The following is a 12,924-nucleotide window of genomic DNA, read 5'->3' on the forward strand; positions in this document are numbered from 1 at the left end:
AAAAGAGGTATAAATATCCTCATATACCAAACGTTCGCTAATTAGTACTGCGTCTTCAAAATTGTAACCTTCCCATGGCATATAAGCTACTAATACGTTTTTTCCTAAAGCAAGTTCCCCCCCAACTGTAGCAGCTCCTTCTGCTAAAATTTGTCCTTTTTTAATGGATTTACCCCGTGGAACCCGAGGTTTTTGGTGCATACAAGTATTTTTGTTAGAGCGACGGTGGTTAACTAAAGGAATACTTATAGTCTTCCCACTACTTGATAAAAGTATCTTATGACTATCAGTAGAAATGATCTTTCCCTCGCGTTCGGCTATAACGGAAACCCTCGAATCTAGAGCTGTTTGGCGTTCCAATCCAGTTCCAACAATGCATTTCTCGGACCGAGAAAGTGGAACTGCTTGGCGCTGCATATTAGAACTCATTAAAGCCCGATTCGCATCATTGTGCTCAATAAAAGGAATGAGAGAACCCCCAATAGAAAAATATTGGAAAGGAAAAATACTTCTAACATGAATCTGTTCCCATGCAATAGTCAAGAATTCTTGGCGGTATCTAGCTGGAACAACCTGTTCTTCCTGAATACCTTGATTCAAGGACAAAGAATTTCCTGCTGCTATCATATAATACTCATCTCTATTTGGTGATAGATAAACCACCTGTCTCTCTTTTTTTTCTTTTGCTTTCTCAGCAGATATTTCATAAAACGGACTCTCTATAGATCCCCACAAGTGATCAATTCTCGCATGAATTGCTAAGGATCCAGTAAGTCCAACATTGATTCCTTCAGACGTGTCAATTGGACAAATACGCCCATAGTGACTCGGATGAATATCTCGGCTCCGAAAACTTGCGGTTCTCCCCGTCAACCCTCCAGGACCTAAACAACTCACTTTTCGCCCATGAACAGTTTGTGTCAATGGATTCGTTTGATCAAAAACTTGAGATAATGGGTATGTGCCAAAAAAGGTCTCATAAGTAGTTATTAATAAAATTGAAGTTGAAGTTGGAGTTACCAAAGTTTGGGGAGTCGGTTTCGATTGACGTATGAATACTCTACGAATAGTTTTTTGAACTGCATGTTGTAAACGACCAAGAGCCAATCCGAATTGATCTTGTAACAGATCCGCAACCGAACGAATACGTTTATTTTTCAAGTGATTCATATCGTCATCGTCAAGTATACCCGTTCCAAATTTCATTCCAATCAAATGATCCGTAGCGGCCAATACATCTCGTGGTAACAAGAATGTATTGTTCTGAGGTATATCAAGATTAAGTCTCCGATTCATATTTCGTCGACCAATCCTTCCTAATTCACATTTTTGTTGAAAAAATTTCTTTTGTAATTCCTCGCATAAGGACTCCGAAAATACCAGGTCCCCACCTACACAAGCAAATTGTTGATAAAACTCCAAAATAGCTTTTTCTTTTGACTCAATCCTCTTCTTCTCCTTAGCATTCGGGAAAGACAAGAAAATTTCAGGGTAGGAAACATTATCTAGAATTTCTCTTAGATTCGAACCCATAGCTGATGATAGAACTAGAATAGATATCTTTTGTTTTCTACTCACGCGAGCCCATATCCTTTCTTTTTTATCAATTGCTAATTCCGATCTCCCTCCCCAATCTGATATTATAGTCCCGGTGTAGATAGAAATTCCCTTATGATCTAATTCCGAGCGGTAGTAAATACCAGGACTTAGCAATATTTGATTGATCACAATTCGGTATATTCCATTTATAATAAAGGTTCCTAAGGAATTCATTATAGGAATGTTTCCGATAGAAATGGTTTGCTTTTGCACATCGAAACCAAAAATTAATCTCGCAGATACATATAATTCGGAAGAATAGGTGAGTGATTCATACACAGCATCTCTTTCTTTTATCGAGGGTTCTAGCAATTGATATCCTTTCGCAAATAATTGAAATGCAATTTCGTGATCTGGATCTTTAATTGTTGGAAACTTGTCAAGTTCTTCTGCCAAGGCTTGATTAATGAACCTAAAAAATCCCTCGAATTGGATCTGACTAAATCCGGGTATTGTGGACATTCCCTCGTTTCCATTCCGGAGCATCTTAATCTTAAGTTTCCTGTTTATCAAAGAAAAATTCCATTATCAGCTCACTCTTCATCAATCCCTACGGATTGATCTAGCAATCATGGAATCTATATTCTGTTTACTGAATCACATGAAATTCTAGGGAACTCCACATACGTATTTCATATATGTATTTCATACATATGAATAGAGACCATTTCGACGAAAATTCTAGTTTACCAGGGGTACAAATGAAATGAAAATGAATTGCTAAAATATTCCTACAAAAAAAATTATGCCACTTATACTTTATAATATTCTAATCAGATTGAATGGCAAAGATTTCTCATTTTATCCCCTTTCTATGAATGTAATAAAGCCGTAATATAATACACTAGAAAGTTTTACTTTACTTCGATTTAGAATAGCGTGCTTACTTTAATTTCTAAAAATAATTTGAGGGTTCTTTTTTATTTCGGATCGGAGTAGTATAATTGCTAGAAAATTAAGTATTTCATTGTGGAATTCTAAAATAAAGTAAGTCCCTTTTTTAAGTACATGCCAATCTAATTATCCACCTCTCCCCATATCCATGCTTTTCTTTTATCGTAATTTCACTTGGGTAGGCCAAGATAGTCAGGTTATACTCTAATATCAGAGCAAATTTCCTTTTTTTATTCAAGATATTTAATTTAATACTTTGAAAAATTAAAGCACGATTCCCCATAGAGATATGTACATAAAGGGGATCTTTGGATAATAATGCTGCTCGGACCTAAAGTTCACCTATACACGGATTAAGCATAAAGCCATAATATTTTATTATGCCATTGAAATTGAAGGGGGGGAGATAATACCGATTTAAGAGTAGTTCACTACTGCAATTCAAAAAAGAAAGAGAATTCTAGTTAATGGTTCCAATTTGTTCTGAATTTTGCAGCCTGTGACTAGAAATCCACTTTTCTTCTTTTTCATCTCAATAGAAAGAAATGGGAAGTTTTATTGTGTTAGCAATGTATGTTTTAAGATAGAATCTATCGAGGAGAATAATCGAAACTGGATCAAAAAAAGCAGGAGTATCTTTTTTGAAAAAGATTGGAAAAAAGTAAGTTTAATTATATTCAAAATAAAAGAAAGGGGCTTTTCGTAAGAAAACGTGGATGAATACTTGCTGTTTTCTAGATTTTCGATCGGATTTTTTGGCGGCATGGCCAAGCGGTAAGGCAGGGGACTGCAAATCCTTTATCCCCAGTTCAAATCTGGGTGCCGCCTGATCAATAAAATACTTAGGTTTTCTAGTACTGATCGAATTCAATCAATTTTTACTTCGCATAAGTTCGGGCAAGAGAGTAACTAAGCCTGCCGATACTGGGTTTAGAGAAACCATACCATAGTTCTATCCTTAAACTAGGGTTAGGGTTTGTTTTGGCGGTAGTGGCCAAAATGGTTATCAATAGGGGTGAGGTAGTGTTTCCTTATTCTTTTATTATATGAATTTGAATTGGTTCTTAATTGATTCGATTTGAGAATTTTTAAATACGAGGATAAGATGTCAGAAATCTTGGTATCCAAAGAAAGGTCCCTAAGGGGCATTCTTCTCTTTTTCAATCTAAGATTCCAGAAGGGACTCCACGAAAGAATATCAAGACTTCCTAATTATCATACATTTTTTTATCGTACATCTTATGTGACCTACATACACTAGAGTAACAAAAGGAATAAAAAATCTTCCTATTCCCGCTTCTTCTATTCAGGACATCATTCCCGTACTCTTTCTTTTTTAAGGTAAGGAAAAAAGGGCTTTATAGTATCGTATTTTTAATGCTCTCTAATTCTACAAGAATTCCTATAAGAATTTGTTAGGAGTAAATTCCTTGAACTGATTGATCCATGGCCTTAGGGCAGAAGCCCTTTTTGACTCTGTACCCTTGATTCCACTATGATTATTGATCAATAGTAGAATAATCCCTTCATAGAAATAGGAGACATAATTTAGATGGATATAGTAAGTCTCGCTTGGGCTGCTTTAATGGTAGTCTTTACATTTTCTCTTTCACTAGTAGTATGGGGAAGGAGTGGACTCTAGGGATACGATACTACTAATTGATTAAGTAATCAAATTGTTGTATCAATTCTTTTTTTAATTGATCGTTTTGCATTAATTATTTTGTCAAACGTTATTCTTTAATCTTTTTCTTTAGTTTTGTTTCACTCCTGTAAGAAACTCTTGTATTGTAAGAAAGAGCCATTATACCAATTAAGAATTTCTACTAGAAATGACTAATGGTTAAAAAAAGTTCTATACATAAGAAAATTAGACTTTCTTCCACGGAACTATTCACGGCATATCACACATTTTCCATTTGTTTTATACTCTTTCTTTATTCTTAGAATAATTTTTATTCTCTTTTGAAGCATCTCGCGGGATATTTAAGCATGAAAGATTCGCTGGTTTTTTCCTTTTACTTTTTACTATAGTCTATTCTTATATTATTTTTCTTTCCTTCCATGGATTCTTTGGTCAAGAATTGTCTTCGATTTTTTTATTTTGACCTGATTGAAATTAAGTGGATGCAATGAAAAAAGAAATTGAATTAGACTACTTAACTATTTCAATCTACTAATCTATTCTATGTAGATTCAAAGATAATATAATAGAAAGACTCTAAAGTGTCGTAGAAAAAACTATATGTAGTTCTTTCTACCACACTTTAAGATTCCAACCAGATCCTTTCATTTAAGACTTGGATTTTTTTTATTTAATCCCTTTTTCATTTCTTCAATGATTAATTGGAATTCCACTTAATTATTTTGGCTGACTGTTTTTACATAAATAATAAGTAAAAAAGAAGTAGGAATTAGAATGAACAGTGCAGTAGCAATAAATGCGAGAATATTGACTTCCATAACCTCTTTATTTTTTATTTTCACAATAACTCGGGATGTAATCCCATGGAGAGGAAAAAGGGGTATCTTGTAAATTCAAGGGTAGGGCTTGCATTCTGATAATACTGAATCAATTCAATATTATGAATATCGGATCTATCAAATCAATTCATGGATGAGAGTTATATAGTATAACATAGGAAGATCCTATATCCATACTAAGACCAAAATGGGTTTTTTGATTGGATTAGGAATTCCCTCTTTTTTAATCCTTTTTTTTCTACTTTTTCTTTTCTATATCTCTAACCCACGAGCTTTCTTAATCTTATACAATTTCTCTTCCTTTTTCTTATAGTTATACATACAATTATGTATGTATTATATGAGCAACTTTCTATGGGTCACATAGACATCCAAATAAGCAGTAGAAGTGAGATGGGGAAAAGAGGTCTGAAATAAAAAGGGAATACAATTTATGTATGGATTCCGGTAAAATACCGGTACTCTATTCCATAACAGTGGAATAGGAAATTAAGATGAGGATGGTATCATCATAAAGAAAGATAGAGTAATATCCTAAAATTCTACTAATCCACATATCGTATGTGTGTCTTTCTTTATCTTTATCGATCGGGAGTAGTGAAAAAAATTCCTATACTCCTTCCCTCCCTCTTTAATGAGAGATGCAAAATAAAAAAGTGAAGTAAGGGTGCCCTATGGGTATTTGATCTTGCTCCCTGCCCCTTTTTTTTCATGGAAAAAGGAAATATGAATTTCTCCATTCATTGAACCCTAGTTCGGGACTGACGGGGCTCGAACCCGCAGCTTCCGCCTTGACAGGGCGGTGCTCTGACCAATTGAACTACAATCCCCGCGGGGTGTATGGCATACCCATTCTTAAATAGAACCATAAGAAGATTCGATTCGTCTGTCGTACTCTAAGAAATAGACGAATCATATACTACATACCCACATATTAATATTATATTATACGTGGGTATAGTGAGAGTGACATAACTAGTATGTCGTGATTTTTTATCACTAAAAATGGATAATAATCCACCCTTCAACAAGAAAAACTCTTTTGTTTGTAAGAAAGGAATGAGAGAGATATGGATTAGAAAAAAAAATCCCCTTTTTTATTTCTCTTTTATTTCTATAGATCAGACATTTTATTTTATGGGAGAAAAACAAAAGGATTTAGTTCATATTCACGAAGCCCTAGATTTTTGGGCCGAGCTGGATTTGAACCAGCGTAGACATTGTCAACGAATTTACAGTCCGTCCCCATTAACCACTCGGGCATCGACCCAGGAAGAATTTATTCTAGGGTTTTTGCTAATCTATGATTAACCTCCTTTCATAATACTCCCTACCCCCAGGGGAAGTCGAATCCCCGCTGCCTCCTTGAAAGAGAGATGTCCTGAACCACTAGACGATAGGGGCATCACTAGACGATAGGGCCATATACAACCGCTCGTGATTATACTATAATCATAGTATGAGCAGTTTTTTTGAATTGTCAATATACTCGAAAAGTATAACTAGATCCAAAGCAAAGAGTTTTTCTAACTTTTCTGCTATGTTTTCATCTAGGATTTTTTTAGTTGATGGTTAGATTAATTCATGGATCATCCTCTACCTTTTAGGGAAATTCATTTTAAATGTATAGAATAAGAATGGATTACTAAAAGGGATTCTAGATTAGTTCAGTACAGGTAGTTATTTTATTGATCTAAGATAAGATGAAAAAGAGTCCAATTTTTTTTTTATTTCCATTCCGTGCTTCATTTAGTGTTCAGACCAAAAATGCATTCATCCCGCACTAAGTCATAAAATTCTCTAAAGAGAAAGCTTCAAAAACAAAGAAAAAAGCGAATCAATTTAGTAGAAAAGTACTCTATCAGATTCGAACCAATGACTTACGTCTTAGCACGAGATTACTCTACCACTAATTTAAAAAGCCCTTTATCGGATTTGAACCGATGACTTATGCCTTACCATGGCATTACTCTACCACTGAGTTAAAAGGGCTTTTTATTTAATTCAAAAATTTGCCACTTTGATTTCCCATTATGGGTCTACTGCATAATGTACATATTATATATATATAATATATAGAGATATAGAGAGAGACATTATGTATAGATTGTATATGTATTGATATCTTGAGAGCTCAAAATAAAATTAAGAAAAAAAAACATACCCAACTCTTCTTGGTTCATGGTTTTCCGTTTCCGAAGGCTAGTAAAATAGGCGGATTCTGGAACCCCAAGGATTCAATGGTATATGGAAAATATAAGATTTCCAATCCTAGCGGGAAAAGGCAGGGAACAGATACCCAATAGGATAGGATCCTTGGGAGGAACTTTTGGTAATGGCCTTGATCCTCTATGCTATTTTTTATGTGTTCTTAGTTCTATTGAACTTTTTTGATTCTTTTAAACAAGAATCTAATAAACTAGCATTGAGTCAGTGGAAAAAAGGAGAGAGAGGAAAGTGTTAAATGGAGAGAGTCGACTAATCATAGACTTTTAGGATCTTCTTTACATCAGGTAAATCTGTCAGCCCTGTCCGTTTTTTTCTTTAAGTTACGACTCTTTAAGTTACAACTCTTTGCTTCTTACTTCTATCAAGCCATAGGGAAAGTCTATGATGAATTTGGAAAACTCATCTCACTCTTACTCTATGGCTCGGACTTAATGGGGGAAGAAAACATCTTCTATAATTTCTTTTTTGTTCAATTCTGGACAAAAAAGAAAAGGAAAAAAGGAATTTATAGGGACAGTGTTACCCCCTATATCCCCTAGTTTATATTGTAGGAATAATAAAACAATTTAGCAGTCTGGCACACTTACGTCCTCGCAAAGTAAATAATGATTATTGTAGTCGTAACCGTAGAATAGGATAGGATCCTAATCAAAATAAATACATTTGGTTCAGGCGCTATTAGCAGGGTAAGAAGAGATTTATTTTACAGACCAGAGGGAGAGGGGCTATCTAAATCCTAAAGTAAAGGCGCGCGATCGAAGTAGAAGTACCAATGGCTCAGTGTCATGAACCTTCTCCATCTGATTCAATAAGGGGGAATTAGCCTCCTTGTCAAATGGCTATCCTTGACAAAGGGTACCATTTATACCATAATATACAATGTAGCGGGTATAGTTTAGTGGTAAAAGTGTGATTCGTTCTATTAATAACTGAATTTGAAATGATATACTTAAGGCATCCTTAAGTTTTTTTTTATATTCCGATGAAAACTTTAGTTCTTATAAAGGATTAAATCCTTTTCCTCTCAATAGCATATTGAGGAAGAATATACATTCTGGCGATTTGTACCCAAAAACTAATTTAAATTGCATCCAAAATAAAAATTGGATTATGATATGAGTACAGAGTCGCGAAGCATAATTTTGCATTGGATTTAAGTATTCCAATTTTGAAAATATGAGTAAAGGATCTATGGATGAAGATACAAAAAAGTTGATTTCCAATCGTAACTAAATCTTCTTTTGTTAAAGGATAAGGAAGCCAAATAGCTAAAAAACGATAGTTTTGGTTTACTAGAACCATCCGCATATTGTTTCAGCTCGGTGGAAACCCAATTCTTTTCCTCAGGATCTCTTGAATGAAATTAGGGAACGAAGTAAGTAGATTAGATGGATTTAGATAGAATTTCTATCTCCTACTCTATAAGGATCATCTAGAAAGCAGAGAGCTTTGGTTCCATTCAAATAGAAAAGCTGACATAGATGTTAAGTGGTGAGAATATCCATAAAGGAGCCGAATGAAATCAAAATTTCATGTTCGGTTTTGAATTAGAGACGTTAAAAATAATCAACCAACGTCGACTATAACCCCTAGCCTTCCAAGCTAACGATGCGGGTTCGATTCCCGCTACCCGCTCCATTCTGTATAAAAGGAGTATTCTATTTGTCTAGACATGTTAAAGGCTTGTATTCAAGCCTTTTTTGTCCACCAGTTTCTGGTACTACAGAGCGGAGTAGAGCAGTTTGGTAGCTCACGAGGCTCATAACCTTGAGGTCACGGGTTCGATTCCCGTCTCCGCACTTAGCAGTCTCTATAAAAGGAGTATTCTATTTCTCTAGATATGGTAGAGGGGCGTATCCAACCCTTTTTTATTCATTAGTTCCGGGCCCTAGAGGGCAAAATTGAGCAATTTGCGAAGCCACTTGCCTTCACAAAAAGAAGGCGCAAGGCTTCTCCCTACCTTGCAGAAAATAAAAATGAAATGAAAGGGACAGTCTACCTCTCCCTTCCTTTTAAAAACAGTTTGCCCGTTGTTTGTCTCAGTTAATACCCAATTTTGGGGCTCTGTTGGCTAGTTCTATTTCTGCCTCCGGAGCGCCCTCTTTTTTTGAGGGGGATGCAAAGGAAGGGTAAATATAGTAAGGGATACGGCACTAGACTAATACTTAATTAATACTTAATTTAATATAAGTAGTTAAACAATTAACTAGACTAAACTTTTTATCATAGTACTTTGATAAATTAAGCGGGCGAGCGGCGGGAATCGAACCCGTATCTTCTCCTTGGCAAGGAGATGTTTTACCATTGAACTACGCTCGCTACGGTATATATTTTATAGCGTATATCCGCTTGGGTCGACCGTCTATGTCTGGGTCGACCGTTTCATTTCATTTTCTATTCTATTATATTAGATATTAGAGTTTTCCTTTTTTTATTATCTGTCAATGAATATTCTAATGGGAATTTCATAATACTGAAAGAGAAGAGCTAGCAATTCGGAACGCAAATTGCGTTTTAATACGTCTCACTATTCGAATTTTTTAAATGGCCTTTATTATTTCTTTTTTATGGGGTTACTAAATATTAACCAAATTTAATTTAAGAAATGAGAGAATTCAGAATAGCTACGAGAAAGACTAGTCCAATCCATAATGATGTACCGGAAAATACAACATTTTTATTATTTGACCAACCATCAGGAGAAGCAAATACAAGGGGTACACTAATTACTAAGACTGAGGAAGTCGCAATTAATGCAAAAACAGCTAATTGGAAAGCAATAGTCATATTTCTAATCCTCCAAGCTACCATCAAATAAAGTTGACTACATATTTGATCCCTCACTTAACCAAAATTGTAAAAAAATACAAGAAGTAGGAGGGGTTTAATCATGAATCCATTGATTCTTCTCTTTAATTAAAATTTATTACTTAACCTCTTTTTTATTTGGATATGGGGGTGAGAGGAGGTTATTTAGTCTTTATTTCACAAGCGGGTATAGCGGATCCTGTATCCGTGTATACAGTATACAGAGATATATCGAAAAGGAACTTGTATCTGATATCTTTCTAGAGGTTAATAAATATTTTTATTTTTTATATGGCTATGTTCTATTTGTAGGAGTAAAATAAGGATTAGGCGGTGGAGAGATGGCTGAGTGGTTGATAGCTCCGGTCTTGAAAACCGGTATAGTTCTAGGAACTATCGAGGGTTCGAATCCCTCTCTCTCCTTTTGCTTATTGAATACGTTTGTTTCTTTCATTTTTTTTTATTCTGTCCCTTATCTTTCTTTCATAAAAAGGAATGAATGGCTCGGCTAGATAGAATAACCGAGCCAGAACAGAAAAAAAGTAGAACAGGTATAAATAAGAAAATCTTAGTTAAGAGGGTTCATGTAAAGAACAGGTTCCAAATCACGATCGATTCCCTTTTCAAAACCTGCTGCAGCAGCTCGGGCTCTTCCTGCATGCCATAAATGGCCCACAAAAAAGAAGAATCCTAGAACAAAATGAGAAGTTGATAACCAACTTCTAGGAGAGACATAATTAACTGCATTGATCTCGGTCGCTACGCCACCCACGGAATTTAAAGAGCCTAAAGGAGCGTGGGTCATATATTCTGCTGAGCGCCGTTCTTGCCAAGGTTGTATGTCTTTTTTCAACCTACTCAAGTCCAAACCGTTGGGGCCCCTTAGAGGTTCTAACCATGGAGCACGAAGGTCCCAAAAACGCATAGTTTCCCCTCCAAAGATAACCTCCCCAGTTGGGGAACGCATTAGATATTTCCCTAAACCTGTGGGTCCTTGAGCGGATCCCACATTAGCTCCAAGACGCTGGTCTCTAACTAGAAAAGTAAATGCTTGAGCTTGAGAAGCTTCTGGCCCGGTGGGTCCATAAAACTCACTCGGATAAGCTGTATTATTGAACCATACAAAACAACAAGCGATAAAACCAAAGACAGATAAAGCAGCTAAACTATAAGACAAGTAAGCTTCTCCAGACCATACAAATGCACGGCGAGCCCATGCGAAGGGTTTGGTTAAAATATGCCAAATTCCCCCAAATACACAAATAAAACCCAACCATACATGTCCACCAATTATATCTTCTAAATCATCTACACTAACAATCCACCCTTCTCCCCCAAAAGGAGATTTTAGTAAATAACCAAATATAACACTGGGACTAAGGGTCAAATTGGTAATTTTTCTTACATCTCCCCCCCCAGGGGCCCAGGTATCATATACACCGCCAAAATAAAGAGCCTTGAGTACTAGAAGAAAAGCACCTAGACCTAACAAAATTAAGTGAATACCCAAAATTGTAGTCATTTTATTTCTATCTTTCCAGACATAACCAAAGAATGGAAAAGATTCTTCAAGAGTCTCGGGTCCCAGAAGCGCGTGATAAATGCCACCGAAGCCTAAGACTGCGGAGGAAATTAGGTGAAGTACGCCAGATACAAAGTATGGAAAAGTATCTAGAACTTCCCCCCCTGGCCCTACTCCCCAACCTAGAGTAGCTAAGTGTGGAAGTAAAATCAACCCTTGTTCATACATGGGCTTTTCTGGTACGAAATGGGCCACTTCAAATAGGTTCATTGCTCCGGCCCAGAATACGATTAATCCGGCATGGGCTACGTGAGCTCCAAGTAGTTTACCGGACAAATTGATAAGTCTGGCATTCCCAGCCCACCAAGCAAAGCCGGTGGTTTCTTGGTCACGACCAGCTAAAACGAAAGTTCCATTAAAGAGCGTTTCCACGTGGTAGAACCTCCTCAGGGAATATAAGATTTTCATGAGGCTGATCCTGAGCTGCCATCCACGCACGAATACCCTCGTTTAAAAGAATATTTTTGGTGTAGAAAGTCTCGAATTCAGGATCTTCCGCTGCACGGATTTCCTGGGAAACAAAGTCATAGGCACGTAAGTTCAGAGCCAAGCCAACTACGCCAATAGCACTCATCCATAAACCGGTGACGGGTACAAATAGCATAAAGAAATGTAACCAACGTTTATTGGAAAAAGCAACACCAAAGATTTGGGACCAAAAGCGGTTAGCAGTGACCATTGAATAAGTTTCTTCAGCTTGAGTTGGGTTAAAAGCACGGAAGGTATTTGCACCATCACCGTCCTCAAATAGAGTGTTTTCTACGGTTGCTCCATGAATAGCGCATAGCAGAGCCGCGCCTAATACTCCGGCAACTCCCATCATATGAAATGGGTTCAACGTCCAATTATGAAATCCTTGGAAGAAAAGGATGAATCGAAATATCGCTGCTACGCCAAAACTCGGCGCAAAGAACCAACCAGATTGCCCCAGTGGATAAATAAGGAATACCGAAACAAAAACAGCAATTGGACCAGAGAATGAGATTGCATTATAAGGCCGCAATTGAACAGACCGAGCAAGTTCAAATTGGCGTAACATGAAACCTATTAGTGCAAAAGCCCCGTGGAGAGCTACAAAAGTCCATAGACCGCCTAATTGACACCAACGAGTAAAATCTCCTTGTGCTTCTGGCCCCCATAGTAGCAACAAAGAGTGTGCTAAACTATTGGCAGGGGTAGAAACTGCTGCGGTTAAGAAATTACAACCTTCCAAATAGGAACTTGCCAATCCATGGGTATACCAAGAAGTTACAAAAGTTGTCCCTGTAAACCAACCCCCTAAAGCGAAATAAGCACAAGGAAAGAGCAATAGGCCAGACCATCCTACA

General features: G+C 36.6%; 7 non-coding genes across 7 annotated transcripts; 3 read left to right on the forward strand and 4 right to left on the reverse strand.

The window, feature by feature from the left end:
* The first annotated feature begins 3,250 nt into the window (after positions 1–3,250).
* On the forward strand, positions 3,251–3,321 carry TRNAC-GCA. The gene has a single exon. It is a non-coding gene; the product is annotated as a tRNA-Cys (tRNA).
* A 2,412-nt stretch (positions 3,322–5,733) lies between these two features.
* On the reverse strand, positions 5,734–5,807 carry TRNAD-GUC. The gene has a single exon. It is a non-coding gene; the product is annotated as a tRNA-Asp (tRNA).
* Positions 5,808–6,165: 358 nt separating this feature from the next.
* On the reverse strand, positions 6,166–6,247 carry TRNAY-GUA. Its single transcript has one exon. It is a non-coding gene; the product is annotated as a tRNA-Tyr (tRNA).
* A 650-nt stretch (positions 6,248–6,897) lies between these two features.
* TRNAT-GGU lies at positions 6,898–6,969 on the reverse strand. The gene has a single exon. It is a non-coding gene; the product is annotated as a tRNA-Thr (tRNA).
* A 1,963-nt stretch (positions 6,970–8,932) lies between these two features.
* TRNAM-CAU lies at positions 8,933–9,006 on the forward strand. The gene has a single exon. It is a non-coding gene; the product is annotated as a tRNA-Met (tRNA).
* A 448-nt stretch (positions 9,007–9,454) lies between these two features.
* On the reverse strand, positions 9,455–9,525 carry TRNAG-GCC. The gene has a single exon. It is a non-coding gene; the product is annotated as a tRNA-Gly (tRNA).
* Positions 9,526–10,349: 824 nt separating this feature from the next.
* TRNAS-UGA lies at positions 10,350–10,437 on the forward strand. Its single transcript has one exon. It is a non-coding gene; the product is annotated as a tRNA-Ser (tRNA).
* The last annotated feature ends 2,487 nt before the right edge of the window (positions 10,438–12,924 follow it).

This window comes from Hordeum vulgare, unplaced genomic scaffold (assembly GCF_904849725.1).
Source record: "Hordeum vulgare subsp. vulgare unplaced genomic scaffold, MorexV3_pseudomolecules_assembly, whole genome shotgun sequence".
Taxonomy (NCBI): domain Eukaryota; kingdom Viridiplantae; phylum Streptophyta; class Magnoliopsida; order Poales; family Poaceae; genus Hordeum; species Hordeum vulgare.